Source organism: Mus caroli, unplaced genomic scaffold, assembly GCF_978045245.1.
Source record: "Mus caroli unplaced genomic scaffold, Mus_caroli_1 scaffold_14, whole genome shotgun sequence".
NCBI lineage: Eukaryota > Metazoa > Chordata > Mammalia > Rodentia > Muridae > Mus > Mus caroli.
The window spans coordinates 18,557,404-18,565,000 of NW_028227269.1; positions in this window are offsets into that span (position 1 = coordinate 18,557,404).

Consider the following 7,597-nt stretch of genomic DNA (forward strand, 5'->3'; position numbering starts at 1 on the left):
ACTTCACAGCCAACGGGCTCTTTGTTCCAAGGAAGCAGCATCCTAATTTGTCTAATGGAAGTAGTAAGGGAGTTTATTTGTGAGATATGGGTGACGCCCAAATCTCCAGAGGGGCCCAGACTAGGTCAGGCACTATTCAGCAAGAACCCCGTGTCAACTATGTACAGTGGTGTTTGTCCTCTCAGGACCCTGCTGCCCAGCTCTGGCTTCTGAACATTCTCTGATGGTAGAGGGGGGTAGTTAGATCTTTCTGCTGATGTCTGCCACCCCAGGGAGGATTCTTGCCTCCTTTTCACAATAAAATCCCAGTTCAGGACCAGTGCCAAACCTAGGCACTGTACAAGGTGGCTGGGACTGTAGTTCTGGGATTTCAGTTTCTAAAACCAGAGGGTTTTTGCTTAAAGGAAGAGTCAGTGGCAGACAGATATGGGTACAGAAACATCTGTTTTATAGGGCAGAAGAAAGCTTGTCACTAGCCCTACTGCCTCCCTTGACAGCAGAATCTACCTTCTAGAGTCCAGGCCCCCATGATCAGGGGGAAGACATGAGCACACCATCCAAGAATAGACTTAGGGTCTCTAGGAGACCAGGGAGGAGTGTTGTTCAGTGCCTGTGGCTCCTCCCAGGTCTCCCAGCATCCCTCAGTACCTATGGCTCCTCCCAGGTCTCCCAGCATCCCTCAGTACCTATGGCTCCTCCCAGCTCTCCCAGCATTCCTCAGTACCTATGGCTCCTCCCAGGTCTCCCAGCATCCCTCAGTACCTATGGCTCCTCCCAGCTCTCCCAGCATTCCTCAGTACCTATGGCTCCCCCCAGCTCTCCCAGCATTCCTCAGTACCTATGGCTCCTCCCAGCTCTCCCAGCATCCCTCAGTACCTATGGCCCCTTCCAGCTCTTCCAGCATCCCTCAGTACCTATGGCTCCTCCCAGCTCTCCCAGCATTCCTCAATACCTATGGCTCCTTCCAGCTCTCCCAGCATTCCTTAGTACCTATGGCTCCTCCTAGCACTTCTCACCCCATCCTCTACCCTAAACTTCTCCTTCCGGGAAGCTAGACTTTAGATTCCCTTCTCCAAGCCTGATCCCTGTATAACCCGGCCATTTGGGTTATGCTGTTCTCTTGGCCCTGGCCACCTCTCTTCATATTCTCTCTTTCTCTCTCTCTCTTTCTCTCTCTCTCTCTCTCTCTCTCTCTCTCTCTCTCTCTCTCTCTCTCTCTCTCTCTCTCTCTCTCTCTCTCTTCTCTTCTCTCTTTCCCCCTGCCTTTCTATAATAAAGCTCTAAAACCATAGACGTCTCTGCTCATCAAGGCTGCATTCACTCTTGTTAGTGTTGGGAACCTCTTCCTTCATCCCTCTCCCATAAACCCGGTGGCTTTAGCAAAGTAGCTCCAGGACTCCCAGGTAGAGCTGCCCCTTGCCAACTCCCAAAGAGTGGGTCAGAGGCTTAGATGCCCACCCAGGGATGAGTGGAAGGTAGATAGCAGCACTCACACACCTGACAGACCAGAACCTTGGGACCTGGAACCTGCCCACGGTTGTCTTTTTTTTGTTGTTGTTAAACATTTTGTTTCTGTATTTGTATACATGGGTGGTGTTCATAGTCAGAGGACAACTTGCTAGAGTCCATTCTCTCCTTCCACCACATTTGTCCACAGGATCAATTAAGCTTGGTAATAAGCTCCTTTGCCCACTAAAGACATCTTGCCAGGCCTCATGAATATTCTTCAGCATTCTACTTAACTGATCTTACCTCACATCAGGGCTGGGAGCCATGTGTCTTAGTGTGAAAATCTATGTTGACTGTTCACTCGGGAAGGAGGATTAGAGAAGTAAGGGACTGGGGAGCAGTGCTCCTGAGTTAGAAGGAAGGAAACAGCCAGGTAGGGCACCTGAGAAGGGGAATTGGGATGGATCTGTCTTTGCATTCCTGTGCCCGAGCCCTAGGTCCAAACAGGAGCCAGGGAGAGCTATTTAGTTTCCCACTAGGTGGATCTGACTCGGCTTGCAGAGTTTATTACATCCTCAGGCACAGGGAACAGTCAAAGGTTTTTCCTTGTTTGACAGAGACAGATTCAGTCTGGATATGCAAATCAGTGATCAGAGAGAGTCCTTGTAGCCTGGAAGAAAGTTGTGATTTGGACCTTAGAAAGGGTGGCCAGATAGACTGGACAGACAACTGGACAGATAGAAGACGTCAGCTGTACCACAGACACACATTCTGGGATTCTGACATCCATCAATATTTAGTCTGTGGTGAGTGGCTGGGTGAGTTGCAACACCCTGTAAGGGTTCCAGCTTGCTCACCTGTAAAACAAGATGGATTCTCTTAGCTCTTTGATAGGGGGTGTGCTGGTTAGTGGTTTTGTCAGCTTAACATGAGTTAGAGTCATCTAAGAATCGAGAACTTGAATTGAGAAAATGCCTCTATCAGATGTCCTATAGGCAAGTCTATGAGACATTGTATTGATTAATGGTTGATGTGTGGGAAGGCCCAGCCACTGTGATTAGTGGGACTGGTGTGTATAAAAAATGCTATCTGAGGAGATGGAGAGATGGCTCAGTGGTTAACACTGGCTGCTCCTCTAGAGGACCTGGTTTCAACTTCCAGAATCCACATGGTGGCTCACAACCATTTGTTGTTCCAATTTCAGGGGATCTGGAGCCCTCTGGTGGCCGCTTTGGACATAGCATGTACATCTTATGTAGACAAGCAATAAGTAAATAAATAAATACATACGTGCGCTAAAAATGAGTAAGTTTAAAAAAAAAGCAAGCAGAGCACTTTGTGAGGAGCAAAACCATAAGCAGCCCTCCTCCATGGTCTCTGCTTTACTTCCTGCCTATTGGTCCCTGCCCTGCTTGAGTTTTTCCCTTCTTTTCCTTCATAATAGACTGAGCTGCCAAATGAAATGAAATCATTCCTCCCCAAGTTGTTTCTGATCATAGCGTTTAACGCAGCAATACTAAGCAAAGTAGTTCAGTGAGTTAGATGTTGCTTTTATTGGCATTTGGGGACCATGAAGAGCCATGTTCAGTTAATAATGGAGGGAGGTTATCCTCCATAGATCCACACATGACTGTGTGGGTGTCAGGGAGATCAGCAATAACTCTGAGGAGGTGGGGAGCAGATGAACAGAGATGGTTTAGTTTTATCATGAATCAACTGAAAAATGTCTTGCATTGGCAGGGCTTTACTCCCGGTACCTCAGGGGACTGGACCCTAAAGACAGAAAGTTAAGTCTAACCTGAAAACGAAAGAACCTAAAGAAAACTAAATAAACTAAGAAAACTAAAGAATGCACCTGAGCATGCAGATAAAAGACAAGCTTTTTCAGCCAGGCTGTGGTGATGGTTGTGGCTGCTCTCTCACCTTTATTCCCAGTACTTGGAGTGTGGGGAAGAGGCAGACAGATCTCTGAGTTCACGGCCAGCCTGGTCTACAGAGTGAGTTTCAAGACAGCCAGGGCTACACAGAAAACCCTGTCTTGAAAAACCAAAATCCAACCAACTAACCAAACACACAATCAAAAAACAAACACAAAAACTACAACCAAAAATACAGACAAACATACAAAAACCAACAAGTTCTCCAGGACAAGAGAGATGGATCAATGAAAGTCCTTGTTTTTCTTTCAGAGGACCCAGACTTGATTCCCAGCACCTGCTCACAACCATGGTAACTCCAGTTCCAGATGAGGGGGGTGGGGTTTATGCTCTTCTGTCCTCTACAGGCAGTAGATACTCATGCACTCTATACCTCGAGCATGAATGCATAAAAACTGTTTCCCTGGACATTTTACATCAGTGAATGTTTTATCTAAATATTCCTTGATATTTAATTATGTAGAGATTTGTGTGTGTGTGTACACACACACACACACACACACACACATATATACACACACATACACACACACACACACACACACACACACACACACACAGATGCTGGCAATTGAGTGCAGTGCACAAAGAAGTTAAAGACTTGGTTGGTTTCCTGGAGCTGACCTTACACTTGGTTGGGAGCTGCCTGATGGAGGTGTTGGGAACTGAACTCCTGTCCTCTGGAAGAGCCTAAAATGCTGTTAACCACTGAGCCATCTCTCTAGACCCTTCTCTTTGTATTTAAATCCAATAAACCCCATAGTGAACTATCATTGCTTATGTGTCTAAATAGTTAAAATAAAAACAGTGACACACCCAACACTGGCAAAGGTTCACAGTGACTGAATTTCTCATAAATTGTGCGTGGGGATGTACAATGTCCCAGCCACCTGTACTGGCAACTTTTGGTTGTCAACTTGACTTCATCTGGAATGAAGTAAAACCCAAGCTGCTAGAAACACCTGTGAGAACTTTTTTTCTTTTGAAGTGGGAAGTCCCATTTTTAATCCAGGTTTTCCGAGGTGGGAAAACGAACCTGTAATCTAGATCCTTTGAGATGAAAATGTTCACCTTTAATCTGGCTACACTTTCCCTGGCAGCCTATAGAAAGAACATGGAAAAGGGAAGCTTTTGCTCTTTGCCTGCTTGCCCTTGCTCTCACTGGCAAGCTCATTCCTTCACTGGCATTGGAGTCTACATCTTCAGGATTCTAGTGTCTACTGAAGACCAGCTGAGATGCCCATCACCATGAACTGAAAAACTACTGGATTCCTGGACCAGTAGACAGCCATTGTTGGACTAACTAGACCACAGCCTGGAAGACACTATAATAATTCCCCCTTTTATGTCCCTGTATAGATTTGCTATCTGTTCAGGTCTCCTAATACACCTTCCTAGAAAACAGTTTAGCTGTTTTGTAAGAAACAAAACATAGCACACTGTGGGTACTAAAGAGGGGCAAGGGAAGGAGGGGGAAGGAAGGATAGCCCACGTCTGGCCAGAGTTCCTCCTATGCTCTGGGCAAGCAGATGCAGGAGGTCTACCAGACTCTCTCCACTTGGACCCGGGTGGGCATCTAAGCCACTGACCCCACTAGAAGGGGGGTGGTGGTGGTGGTGGATGAAAAGGGACAGCCCCTGACCTGGGGCCCAGGGACGCCACCCTGTAGCACTGGGGTTATTGGAGTGAGGGCTGAGGGAGAGAGGTTCCCATGCAGGTGAGAGTAAGCACAGCAGACCTAGATGAACAGAGACAGTCTATGGTTTTAGAGCTTTATTATTGAAAGGCAGGGAGCATGAGAAAAGTTAGAAAGAGAGAGAGACCAGACATGGCCAAGAGGAGAGAAGGAGGAAAAGAAGAGAGAGAAGAAAGTCTAGAGTAAGAGGGAGTGAGTAAGAGGTTAGAGAGGAGAGGAGAGAGGAGAGTGGAGAGTAAGTGTAAGAGGAGTAAGAGCAAGAGAGCAAGAGAATGAGGAGGGGCCAAACAGCCCCTCTTAGGTATGCTGTTATCTTTACTGTTGCTAGGTAACTGGGGAGGAGTTTAACCTGAAGTTCAGAAGCTTGGGGCATTGCCTATTTGACTAAAGCCATGCTTCTCTTGAGAGGGCTGTGGGGGCGGTAACTTTGACAGGAGCCAGAGTTCCAGGAGACATGAGAGAACTTCTGTCCCATGTAAGTCAATTATCATCAATGGGTCTTGGGGTTACACCTCAGCTTGACTGGAGACCAGACTGTCAGTGTATAGCCCAATGCCCAACAGCACACAGGCTGGTAAGATGGCTAAGTGGGTAATGGTGCTTGATAACCTGAGGCTAAAACCCAGGATCAATGTAGCAAAACTGACTCCTTCATTTTGTCTTCTGACCTCCACATTCATACACTCCACCTATGAAAGTAGTAAATGAATAAAATTTTAAAACAAACAATTGAGCTGAGCATACAATTGCTGTGAGGTCCAAGCATCGCGTTCCTGGGCAGTTATCCCACAGACATCGAATCTCGTGTTCACAGATACACCTTTTTGTAAATGTTCACAATGATTGTGTGTAATGCCCATAAGCACTGTCCAGATGTCCTTCAATAGTGACTTGATAACCCAGATGTCATGCATTGGTGCTGTGGAATGCATCTTACCCATAAAGAATGTCTAGGGAATTCTATGGAGTGATAAAACATCCCAAAATGGAAGAGAGGAAGAGAGAAATAGAGAGAGAGGGAGGGAAGGAGAGAGAGAGAGAGAGAGACAGAGAGAGAGAGAGAGAGAGAGAGAGAGAGAGAGACAGAGAGAGAGAGAGAGAGAGAGAGAGAGAGAGAGAGAGAGAGAGAGAGAGAGAGAGAGAGAGAGAGAGAGAGAGGTATATGATTATTAAAAGGCAATGGGAGGCTCCTGAGGGGGCTGGAACCATCTTGAGAATTGTGGGGTGGGGGTTGAGACAGGGTTTCTCTGTGTAGCCCTGGCTATCCTGGAAATTATTCTGAAGACCAGGCTGGCCTCCAACTCAGAAATCCACCTCCCAAGTGCTGGGATTAAAGGTGTGCACCACTACTGCCTGGCTTATTTGAAATTTTACAAGTGTCATTTATTTGTTTGTTTGTTTCCAGAATAGGGTGTATATAGCCCAAAGTGGACCCAAACTTCATGCTTGCTGTTCAGAGGATGACGATGACCTCAAATTTATGATCCTCCTGCCTCCACATCTGAGTTCTGGGACTATAGATGTGTGCAACCATGCCTAATTTTATGTAGCACTGTGTACCCCACCCAGGGTGTCATGAAAGTTAGGCAAGCCCTCGACCAACTTTGCTACATGCCAGCCCGAATATGATTTATTTTTGTAACTACAAGGGAGATTTTGCTTTAAAAATAAACCTGTTCTTATTCGTAGCAGTTGCTTAAGCCTTGCTAAGCTGGAGCCTGAAGAACTTTCTTGGGCTGCTAAGGGGTGGTGAGAAGGCAGACACTTCTATTGCAAATGAGGACTTCTAAATTTCTACCCAACAACTTCCATCTCCACCCGGGTTGGTGACATAAGGTTTCTGAGACTCACCTAAAGCCTCAAAAGCCCCAAGGATGCCTGTACCTCATGAACCATAGGCACTGGTTCTTGTTCTTTGCCCTCACCTCTTTCTGAAATCCCTGGCTGATGGAAGATGTATTAACTGCTGGAAGATATATCTGCTGCTGAAAGATGTATTTGCTGCTGGAAGATGTATCTGCTGCTGGAAGGTGTATCTGCTGCTAGAATATGTATCTGCTGCTGGAAGATGTATCAGTTCCTTACAGATATATCTGCTGCTGGTGTTCCTGTTCATACCGATCTACAGGTCTCTTTATTATCTTCTCTGTCCCTCTCCTACTCCAAACATCCTCTTTGGCTCTATCAGGGCCAGGTCTCTCCTTGTTGCATAAGCATGACATGTTTGTTTTTCAGAGGTTGCCTTGCCTGAATTTTGTAACCAGCTCCCTCATGAAGGATAAGACCCATCTCATTGCTAACAGTTTTCCCTTCTGAATTCCCATGAGCCTGTCTGTTCTGCTCATGACTGAGCTGTATCTGTGAGTAAGGAAGAGAGTTAGTTAATACTTAGTTGAATTCAGGCTCTTGGGTGAGGCTCTGTGGGGCTTGTGTCTTCTGGGGCAAAGTCAAGAAGCAGCCCCACATGTCAGTGTCCACACATGCTGCCGTAGGTGTGCTGAGAAAGCCTATTCAT